The sequence below is a fragment of the Nannospalax galili genome, unplaced genomic scaffold, assembly GCF_000622305.1.
Source record: "Nannospalax galili isolate Female #2095 unplaced genomic scaffold, S.galili_v1.0 scaffold749, whole genome shotgun sequence".
Taxonomy (NCBI): domain Eukaryota; kingdom Metazoa; phylum Chordata; class Mammalia; order Rodentia; family Spalacidae; genus Nannospalax; species Nannospalax galili.
Window position 1 is genome coordinate 329,692 of NW_008359885.1, and position 11,680 is coordinate 341,371.

The 11,680-nt window shown below is 38.5% G+C and overlaps 1 protein-coding gene across 5 annotated transcripts in view; it reads left to right on the forward strand.

Annotated features, from left to right (window-relative positions):
* Frs2 (fibroblast growth factor receptor substrate 2) overlaps nucleotides 1-11,680 on the forward strand; it is a 122,654-nt gene that overhangs the window by 76,584 nt on the left and 34,390 nt on the right. Inside the window, exons 4-5 of one of the 5 annotated variants that reach the window (XM_029558983.1) lie at nucleotides 3,950-3,980; nucleotides 4,857-4,958. The exons of 2 other annotated variants lie outside the window; for them this stretch is intronic. The gene's annotated coding sequence lies outside the window, so the exon portion shown is untranslated. Of the gene's footprint in view, nucleotides 1-3,949; nucleotides 3,981-4,598; nucleotides 4,959-11,680 lie in introns of those variants that run through there. 2 more of the 5 variants (XM_008823699.3, XM_029558984.1) reach the window with 2 other exon arrangements.

Below are 11,680 nucleotides of genomic sequence, written 5' to 3' on the forward strand. Positions count from 1 at the left end.
ACTATTTATACAAATATTCCTGTTTTAGCTGAAGTAACTATTTTCAGTTGATGTTGGGATTATATATGAGAGATAAAGTGGTACCTTCTGATGTTAAAAACTAAAAGAGCTTAAGATTTTAGAATCAGAAGTATAACAGGGATAATTATCCAATCATAGAGCAGGTTCACCCTCACTTAGACCTCTCTCAAAACTGCAGGTACTTAGAGTGATCCAGTGGAGGAAGTGACGGAGCATGGTTAACAACTTTGAGCTCTTACCACATTGGATGCAAATACATTCTAAGTGGTTGTGCTTGAGTCTGCATAGTATGAAAAAGTAGACATCTGCCATCAACACAGCCTTGGGGATGTGCTTGCCAGCTTTGACAACTGTGTGACAGAATTTTTTTTTCTAAAAGAAATTTTGTGATATTGATATTCTAAATTATCCCCCCGCCGCCCCGCCCGCCTCCTAAGTGCTGGGACTTAAGACATGTGCCACCAAGACGCCTGGCTTTTTTCGGTCTTTTGAAACAACGTCTTCCATAGCCCCAACTGGCCTGGAACTCAATTATGTTATTCATGCTGGCCTCGAACTCACAGAGAGATGCCTGCCTCTGCCTCCCAAATGCTGGGATTAAAGGTGTGCGCCACTACACCCAGCTGTACCCTAAATTTCAAGACATTTTCATGAAATAGCTGTCAGTATATGACAGTATAATAATAAGTAAATATGGAAGATTATGTGGGTGTAGTTTTAACATTTTCATGTTGTAGAAATTCAGGAATTTTATGAATAGACTTTTTTTTTTTTAAAAAAGAGTCTCCTTTATTTGAGGCCCAGCTTGGCCTCCAATTTGAGCTGGCCCTCCTGCCTTAGTGTTTGAAGTGCTAGGATTGTAAGCATATGCTACCATACCTGACTAAACATGGTTATTTTATTTTATTTTATTTATTTTATCTTTTGGTCTTTTTGAGACAGGGTCTCCCTGTAGCCCCAGCTGGCCTGGAACTTACTATGTAGACCAGGCTGGCCTTGAACTCACAGAGATCCACCTGCCTCTGCCTAGATTGTAGGGTGCTGGGATTAAAGGCGTGTGCCACCACACCTATTGTATTTATTATTTCTGTTATGTGTATGAGTATATTGTCTGCATGTTTGTAAGTGCACCTGTGTGGTACAATGCCTGTGGAGGTCAGAAGAGAGCATCTAATTCCTCTGGAACTGGAGTTATGGATGGTTGTTAGTCGTCATGTGGGTGCTGGGAATTGAACCTGGGTCCCCTGCAAGAGCAGTCAGTGCTCTTAACCACTGAGCCATCTCTCCAGCCCCAAACATGGTTATTTTAAACAATATCCACTTGCCCCCGGCCAGCGGGGTCTTCAACGTGGACCTGAGGAGAGAACCAACGAATGGAAGGACAAGAGACACAAGAAATGAGAGCAAGACAGGTGGTCTGATCAAGCTCTGAAATTTTTATTTTTCTGTTTGCTATATAACAAGTAAAAGGAGGAAGCGAAGCTGGGGTGGGGAAATTTCAAGAATGAAGTAATCTGTAAAAGGGGGAAGTGTTGCTAAGGTTACTAGGGTTGCTCAACCCCAGTGAGGCCACCTGGTTTCTGAGAGAAATGGTGCAAGCTGAGGTGGTTTCAGTGTAATCTGACTTAAGCAACTGTTGGCTCCCAGCATCCACTATTAGGGTATTTGTTCATTTAACTAAAATTTATTGAGAATTTAATATGCATTTGGCAAAGTCTTTTGCCCTTACAGAGTTTATATTTTGTGGTGGCAATCAGTGGAGAATCAAAAATTGAAGGCACTTTATATTACCAATTATTGATAAATTACAGAACAGCATAGTAAAGAAATAAGAAAACAGAGTGTATTTGTAGGGTAAGTGGTAAAACTCTTGTATTATATAGGGTGCTCAGAATAGTCCTCTAAATAAATTGGTTTGTGACAAGAGAGGAAACATTCTTGGGTTGGGGTTATAGCTCAGTGGTAGAATGCTTGCTTAATACATACAAAGCCCGGGGTTGGGTTCCTAACACTGACTTCTCCACCCCCCCCCCCACATACCCCAAAAGAAGAAGCAATCTATGTAGGTACCTTATGAAAAATTACAGATACAGAGAACAGTAGTTGCAAAAAGCCCTGAGGCAGGGACATTGTGTATCCCAAAAGCCAAGAGACAATGTGGCTGGAATAGAGTACAGAAAGAAAAATATAAAGTACATTATTAGTAGTGGAATGAGGGAGTGGACAGTGATAACAAAAAATGGGGAATCTTATAGGTCAGCAGTCTTTAAGCTTTGTTCCCAAGGAATTAAGGAGACCCATTCAGCATTTTATCAGAAAAAAAAAAAAAAGAGAGCCATTTTGAAGTTGGCAAAACACAAGTGGGTGTTCTGTCTAGCTCAACTAATGTATTTATCTCTGCCTCATTTTCTTTGAACTATTTTATAGTACTTTAAGTTTTAGAAAATTGCTGAAAGCACAACTGAATCACAGACATTGATGCATAAATCTCAGTAAACTATTGGCAAACCAATTTAGCAGCATAATAACAGGAAAACCAATTCAGCAATAAAGTTTTATACACCATGGACAAGTGGAATTATTTTCCTGAAATGCAAGAATGGCTTAACAGATAGCAAAATGTGATCTATATAGTAATATATTAACATATTGAAAGAAAAAAATACAAATATCTTGATGGAAGAGAAAGCATTTGACACAATTCAATGTCTTTCCATAATTAAAAACTGTCAATACACTAGAAAGAGAAGAAAACCACCCCAACATAACAAAAGCAATGCATGAGAAATTCGTAGTGAGCATCTTGCTAAATGGTAGAAGACTGAAAACTTTTCCTTTAGATGAGGAACAAGGCAAAGACTCTGGGTTTTGTCATTTTTATCATTATAATACTAGAAATACTAGCCAGAGCAGTTAGGCAAAAGGAAGAATAAAAGGTGTCCAAGTAGGAAAAGAAGGTATAAAGTCATCGTGTTTACAGATAGGCTCTTTAATGTGGCTCTAAAGGTTTCATAAAAAGAACATCGGGGACTAATAAATTTAGCAAAGTAGCAGGGCACAGTATCAGTATCCACTGACAATACTGAAAAAGAAATAAAAACAATTCCATTTACAGTAATAGAAAGAATAAAATACCAGGCAGGCGTAGTGGTGCATGACTTTAATCTCAGGCAGAGGCAGGTGGAGCTCTGAGAGTTCAAGACCAGGTAGGTCTACATAGTGAGTTCAGGCCAGCTGGGGCTACAGGGAGACCCTGTCTCAAAAAGACCAAAAAAAAAGGAAAGAAAAAAAATACCTAGAAACTACCCAGGGAGATAAGTAAAACTTGTATAATTAAAACTATAAAACATAGGTGGAGGTTAAAGACTTGTAAAATGAAACATGTTTTAGGCTCAGTGGTAGAGTGCTTGTTTAATATGTGTAAGGCTCTGGGTTCAATCCCCAGCATTGTTAAACAGTTTGCTGAACTATATTAACAAACACCCAAATATATGGAAACACATTTCAATTATTTAGATACTTGAGATGCAGATAATAAAATAATAATAAAAACAATAATAGGCTAACTTCATGGTGAGTTACAGTTTTAGCATCAGAAGGCAATTTCATAGCCAGGCATAATGGTGCTTTCCTGTAATTCTAGCATTTGGAAGGCTGAGTTAGGAGAGTTGCAATTTTTTTTTTTTTTAATTTTAGAATATTTTTAATATTCCAAAGAGAGGCAATTTTTAACACATTTTTCCAGAAATAGCTTGAGGCAGGTTATATAAAAATGTATACACTGAAGCTTGAGTGGGGAGAAAATAGGAATAAGAAATCAAAGACCAAAGGATTTGCCAACATGGGGTCAACTTTGGTAAAGTAATTCAGGTTTATATTAGCTCTGTTCTTTTTTTTTTTTTTTTTTTACCGCTGTGCTCAATTATAGGTCCTGTGACTTCCCAACAGCTACACAAAAGGTAAGAGAGGTGCTTCTTGGTGCTTATATTTCCTTAACCCCTCCCCCACATGCAGCTAAGGTTGACTGGGTGTGAGGGGTAACTGAAAAGGAGGTGTGACTATAGCTTGAGGGCATGGTGTGGAGGACACTTCCTGGTAACACTCTACCCCTTCCTCAGGCTCCTACATTCTTTTTCCCCAGAGAGTTGCAAATTTAAAGCCTTTCTGTCCTTCATAGCCTGGTGCTGTCTCACCAACCACCCCCATCCCTGCCTTTACCAAAACCACAGCAGTAAAAGAGAAAATATTAATGGGAGAAAAATGTTTGCAAACCTTATAGGTGATAGAAGATTAGTATCTAAATTATATAAGAAATCCTGAAACTCAATGACCCAAAAGCAGCTTTACTTAAAAAAAAAAAAAAAAAAAAGGACCAAGTACTTGAACAGATATTTACCTCAAAGAACATATACAAATTACTAATAAGCACATGAAGAAATAATTATGAGAGAATGCAAATAAAAATTGTAATGATACCACCTGGTAATCACTAGGATGATTACTATTAAAACAGAAAAGAACAAATATTGAAGATGTGGGTAAACGGTATTGCTGTTACGGAAAACAGCATAGTAGTTTTTCCAAAAATTAATGTAATATATCCATCTAGTGGTTGGTGTTTTGTTTTGTTTTGTTTTGTTTTGTTTTGTTTTGTTTTGAGATAGGGTCTCTCTGTAGCCAGAACTTCCTATATTCAGTTAGAACTTGATATATAGAGTAGATGGCTCTGCCTCCTGCCGAGTGCTGGGATTAAAGGCATGCACCACCATTAGAATACTTACTTTTAAAGGAAGAAATTCAAGCCAAGTCAAGGTGGTGTATATTTGTAATTTCAGTAGGAGAAAGGCAGAGGTGAGAGGATTGGACTGCTGCAAGTTCAAGACCATCTTGATCTGCAGAGCATGTTCCAGGTTGGCACAGTGAAACCCTGTCTAAAAGTAAGATTTTACAACATATACTGAAACACAGATGGATCTTGAGGACATGCTAAATGAAACAAACCAGCCACAAAAAGACATCTAAAATAGAGATGAAAATGGAATTGTAGTTTCCAGTGGCTGATGGGAAGAAGGAATGGAGCATTATTGTTTAATTTACAGGATGGAAAGAGTTCTAAAGATGAATGGTGGTGATGGTTATACAACATTATGAATGCATTTAGTACCATTAAACTGTATATTTTAAATGGTTATGATGGCAGGTTTTGTGGGCATTTTACTAGGGCAAAAAAAAAAAAAAAAAAAAAGGGATTGGAGACATAGCTCAGAGGTTAAGAGCACTGGCTGCTCTTGCAGAGGACCCAGGTTGAGTCCCAGCATCCACATGGTGGCTAACAATCATCCATAACTCTAGTTCCAGGGGATCTGAGGACCTCTTCTGATCTCCATGGGCACTGCATGACATAGGTGCACTTACATAACATGCAGGCAATACACTCATACACATAAAATAAAAATAAAAGAAAAATTAAGCTAAAAATACATTTAAACTTTATTAGTAGAAATGCAAATTGTGTCCAGTGGCATGCAGTTGATTTCTTCTCCTGTTTTGCAACAATTTCCAAATTTTCTTCAGAATTCCTTATTATGTATGTGCACTTCTTGGGAATTTCCCTGTGAATCAGTTCCATCAGTAATTAATTCAGTTTATATCTTTGATATATGTTCAAATTGCTATCTTTCAAGAGTCTTGATTTTTTTTTTTTTTTATTTTATCTTTTTAAAGACAGGCTCTCAACTATGTAGCTCTGGCTGACTAGAACTCACTATGTAGAGAGGTTTTTTTTTTAAAGTATCAAGGCTGGAGAGACAACATAGCAGTTATGAGGCTTACTGCTGTTGCAGGTGACCCAGGTTCTCTTCTCAGCACTCACATCAGGTGACTGGCTCACAGTTGCTTGTAACTCCTGTTCTTGGGGAACCAATACCCTCTTCTGGCCTCCATAGTTAACTCCATGCACATAGTGTGCATAAACTCATGCAGGCACAGACACTTAAATTAAAAAGAAAAGTATCAATTAATGCCTTTGTACATATTGGTGTTGACAATTAACTCTGGGCCTTATACATGCCTAAAGCATGTGTTACAGCAGTGCATTATAGCCCAAGCCCTTAATACATTTGTTGTTGTTGTTGTTGTTGTTGTTGTTGTTGTATCCCGTGTTGAATTCAAACGTTTTATGTAGCTGAGGATGACCTTGAACTTCCTGATTTTCTATGTCTCCTGAGTATGGGGATTATACATATGTACCACCACACTCAGTTTTATGTGGTGCTGGGAATTGAACCCATGGGTTTGTACATGCAACTGAGCTATTTCCCCAGCCCTGCTAACCCTTTTTAGTAGGATTTCTCTGATTAAGGACTGGAGAGATGGCTCAATGGTTAAGAGCACTTGCTGGTTAAGAGTGTTTGTTACTCTTCTAGAGGACCCCAGATCAGTTCTAGGACCCATGCCAGGCAACACACAACTACCTGTAATTCTAGTTCCAGGCATTCCAATGCTTTCTTTTCACCTCTTGCACACATGGCACGCGCGCACACACACATATAAATAAAAATAACCATAAATCTTTAAAAAAATTTTTCTCTGATTGCAGGACTCTTAAAAATGTAGGCAAGAGAGCTGGGCGTGGTGGCGCCTTTAGTCCCAGCACTTAGGAGGCAGAGGCAGGCGGATCTCTGTGAGTTCGAGGCCAGCCTGGTCTATATAGTGAGTTCCAGGCCAGCTGGAGCTGCAGGGAGACTCTGTCTCAAAAAAAAAAAAAAAGGTAGGCAAGAAATGTTGAAATGTTATTGGCCTAGAGAGTGAAGCAGTATTTTGAATAGACTTTGGAAACAGATCTAGAAAGAACAATGGTTTAGATATGGGATGTGACAAAGCAAAGCAAGAATTGTTCACTATTAATCTCAGTAAAATTTACAAGTAATTTTTCCTTTCAACCGTTTTTAAGTTCATGATTTTTATTCTCCCTTCTTAAGGGTAATTTAGTTGTCTTGACTAAAAACTGTAAAAGCTAGTGATGGTGGCTCATTTCTTGTAAGGTATTTCTTTAATGGCTATAGTTTACATCATCCGTATTGAAAACATCAACAACAACTTTATTACTAGGGCTCTAGCAGGAACCTTGTAATAGAGAATAATTTAATGGAGAGGTTATTTACAAAATGTGAGAAGGTTAAGGGAATCCAGCAGATAATGATGACCAGGCTAGCTAGCAACTGTCAGGAAACTCTTAACACGTCTAGATCTAAAAGGAACAAGGGAAGGGAGTGGTTACCTAAACCAATAAGGATTGGAGGTACCCGTGAGAACTCTTTAGCAGGGTCCATCAGTAGACCCACCTTAGGATGGAAGCCACAGCTAACCTAGGCTGCTGGTGCTGTATGTAGGTCTCCTAGGTCAGAGAATGGTTCTGTAGAGTCAAGTGGGAAATATCTGCCATTGGAAATAACTTTAAAAAAATTTTTCATTTATTATTTTTATTTTATGTGTACGCGTGTATTGCCTACATGTAGGTAAGTGCACCTGTGTCGTGCAATGCCCTCAGAGGACAGAAGAGACTGTTGAATCCCCTGGAACCGGAGTTACGGACAGTTGTTAGCCACCATGTGGGTGCTGGGATTCGAATCCAGGTTTTCTGCAAGAACAGCCAGTGTTCTTAACTGCTGAGCCATTTCTCAAGCCCTGGAAATAACTTTTAAACAATGCTTAAACAATGCCTCTGTGTCTGAACTTCAAATAAATAAAGAGGAAAAATAATTTTTTAGTAGTATAAAATTATGAAAACTGACCAGTAGGTTTTAATGCTGTTATACAGAATTATTACAGCTAAAAATCAAATGTAAAATTTGAAGACTTAAAAGTTTTTTTTATCATCTTGAATGTTTTATTGGATTAGTGAGATTAAAATGCCTGATCTTCCTTATGTGTTTTACTTAGGATTAATTGACAATAATGTTTTAAACTTCATAGAACTATTAGTTTATGTATTAGTTTATATTAGCTTCTAAGTATTTAAAAGCTGTTTTGTTCCATCTTTGTTCTCTCTATTGCAAAATACTTCAGATTTAGTTTAATCCTTGAAATTCACTTTAATTGGAAGAAAACTCAAGTCGTCTCATCCAGCATCTTACCCAGCAGTGGGACCTACTGAAGCACTGTTAGTGTCTGGGAACCCCACATTTAAAGAAAATTGAGTTCTTTATTAACTAGATGGAAGTTTGTGTTATTTATATATTCTGTTGTTTGGTCTAAGTCCATTATTGGATGACTACAGTTTTTCTCTGTTCTCTTCTTCTGTGTTCTTTTCTCCAAACAGAATTTTTGCAATCTTTTGTTACTAGTTTCCTACACCACACTCTTGAGACTCACAATCGCAGTTCCTCTTCCTCTCTGTTCTCTCCCGTTTTCTGTCAATGCCTACATTCCCAAGCTCCCTCTTGCTTCTTGAAGAGTGAGTGCCAGGATGCCTTGTGCCCTCTTTTCCTCTGAAGTTACCGTACATGTTGTTTCTGCATTTCAGTAGGTCCTACTTTTCCTTGTCTTGTCCCTTGCCTTGCTAAATGACTCACAGATCTTTCTCCTGTCTCTACATCTGTATTTCTGTTTGTCTGTTGAGCATGTCCATAGGCATCACAGTACTTTCAAACTAGACTTATGTGCTACTCAGAACTCTTAAGTTCTTTCTCTTTTCCCTAGTTCAATGAGTCAGCCTAAACTGGAAGAAAAAAAAAATAAAGTGGCTAATTTTTCTTGGCTCTTGGTTTCCTTCTGAGTCCAATCAGTCAGTCAGTCAGTCAATCAATCAGATGTTACTGATGCTAGATCCTAAGGTTTACTCTAATCCACCCTCTTTCCCACAATCTTCCTTGTTTACTCTGCTATGACCCCTGTGGTTATTATTGCACCAAACCAGTCACAACCATTCTAAGGAGTGGTGGTGCAGGAAATGTCTTCAGAGAGCTAAATAAAGACTCAGCTAGCTCTCTAGCCCCCAAAGTCCTTATTTTTAGTATATCATGCTACCCTACTGCTTTTTTCCTTTTTTTTTTTTCTTTTTTTTGGTCTTTTTGAGACAGGGTCTCCCTGTATCCCCACCTGGCCTGGAACTCACTATGTAGACCAGGGGCCTTGAACTCACAGAGATCCACCTGCCTCTGCCTCCCAAGTGCTGGGATTAAAGGCATGCACCACCACACCCAGCTTTTTTGTCTTTTTCAGACAGGATTTTACAGCCTGTGCTGGCCCCAGACTCATGGCAGTCTTCCTGCCTCAACCTTCCGAGTACTGGGATTATAGGTGTGAGCCTACATTCATGCGTGGCCCTGTTGGTGTTATTAGAGATTGCTTGTGTCTTCTAGGAGAAATTTAGGAAAAAAAAAAAAAAAAGCTTTTGACTAATAACAGTGCTTCAAGTATATTTAGGCAATAGATGTGCCTTTTAATTTTTCAACTAAATTAAACTCAAATTCTTGTCTGAGCCATATTATACCTTCTACTTAGAAAGTTTAGTAGTTTCAGGGAATTAAGGATTAGTTTGCATGTGGAAAGTTTTTAATTTTAATACTTTGACCATGAGTATTTTAGTTATGTAATTATGTGAAACTAATGTTTTTTGTAGTCAACTGTTGAATTAAGTTCAAAGATTTTTTAAAGAGGATTTAAAGTAGACAGCTTTTAGCCATTACTAGTGAAAAAACATTTTGAAAATGGAATAAAACATCTTAGAAATTCCAGTTTATTGTAGAGATTTTTTTTCTTCATTTGTTTTGTTTTTTTTTTTGTTTTGCTGTTTTTTCGTTTTGTTGTTGTTGTTCTTTGAGACAGGATCTCCCTGTAGCCCCAGCTGACCTGGAACCCACTATGTAGACCAGGCTGGCTTTGATCTTACAGAGATTTGCCTGTCTGCCAAATGCTGGGGCTAATGATATGTGCCATCATGCCTAGCTTCATTTGTCTTTTAAAGGGAAAGAAATTAGAAGCCAGCTATGTTACATATTGAATTCCAGACTAGGCTGGGCTATATAGTGAGACTGTCTCAAAAAACAGAAAAGAAATATTCTCACAGTTGATTTCAAATGCTGTGCTCAGAGGGAGTAGCCCCAGCGACCTGAGCTATACCTGTGCATATGACTTTTCAAAATTACTCACTGCGGATGATTGACAGCCTGAGTATAAGATAAAGATGAATAAGGAAAGCAAACTATGAAACCATGAGGGTTAGAAGTGCATATTGTCCTCATTAAAAGGTAGAGGCTGAAACGCATTCTAACTCTGGTTTCCAATTTAATTTTTATTCATTTTTTTCACCTTCATTTCCTCATTTGAAAAAATGGAGAGAATAATTCCTGGAGTTTGTATTATAAGATAATACAAATACAGGGTCTCCCTGTAGCCCCAGCTGTCCTGGAACTCACTGTGTAGACCAGGCTGACCTCGAACTCACAAAGATCTGCCTACCTCTGCCTCCCAAGTTCTGGGTCTAAGGGCATGTACCACCACACCTGGCATGTATTATAAGATTTTTAATGCCTGCCTGCCCCCCATCCCTGCCGCCTTCCGAGTGCTGGGATTTGAAGCATGTACACCAACCCTGGTGGTCTCCAAGCTATTTATAAAGGGTTCAAACATGTCTATCTTGAATGCTCTGAATTCTACCACTTAATTTTTCAGCAAAGAAAAGGCTAAGCAACTTTTTATTGGTGTTATTTTTTCATGTAGTACAATTCTTCTGTTGACTGTATGCTGTATTTCATTGATTGTGAAACATTTCTCAACTTTATTCACCGGAACTGGAGTATACCTTAGCAAGCAGTGGCATGTTATAGCATGTTGGTATACAAAATACTGTTTTAAAAGTCAGTCAAGTCTCGGCTTTGATGAAAAATAGTTTATGTCTCTGTTAATATTTAAAACAATAAGGTAGTAGCCCTCATACCTAAGGATCGCTGTTTTAGTAGCTACCATTTTCTTCCTTTTTTAAAAGATTTTTTTTCTACATTATTATTTTACTTTTTAATGTATATTTGTTCATTACTTACATGTATGTGAGTGTACTAGTGTTGTGTAATGCCCGCAAAGGTCATTACACAGAGGGTGTTGGATCTCCTGGAACTGGAGTTATGGATGGCTGTTAGCTAGCTTGTGGGTGCTGAGAATCGAACCCAGGTCCTCTGCAAAAGCAGTCGGTGCTTTTGCATTGAGCCATCTCTCCAGCCCAAGATTTATTTTTTTAAAGATATTTTTAAAAATTTTTATGTGTATGTGTTGTGAGTATATGTGATGTGTGTGCAGGTGCCTGTGGAGGACAGAATAGGGTTTGGATCAGAGGGAGCTGAAGTTATAGGAGCTTGTGACCTGCCATGTGGGTGCTGGGAATTGAACTTAGGTCCTCTAGAAGAGCAGCAAGCACCCTTAACTGCTGAACCATCTCTCCAGCCCCAGGTACTATTTTCTTTAACACGACCAAACCTGGAAAGGAAGCCCTTGAAGGTTTCCAAGTACTTAAAATTACTGTTACATGCAGGGCTTGGTGGCTCACGCCTTTAATTCCCAGCACTCAGGAGGCAGAGGCAGGCGGATCTTTGTGAGTTCAAGGCCAGCCTGGTCTACATAGTGAGTTCCAGGACAGCTGGGGCTACAGGGAGACCCTGTCTCA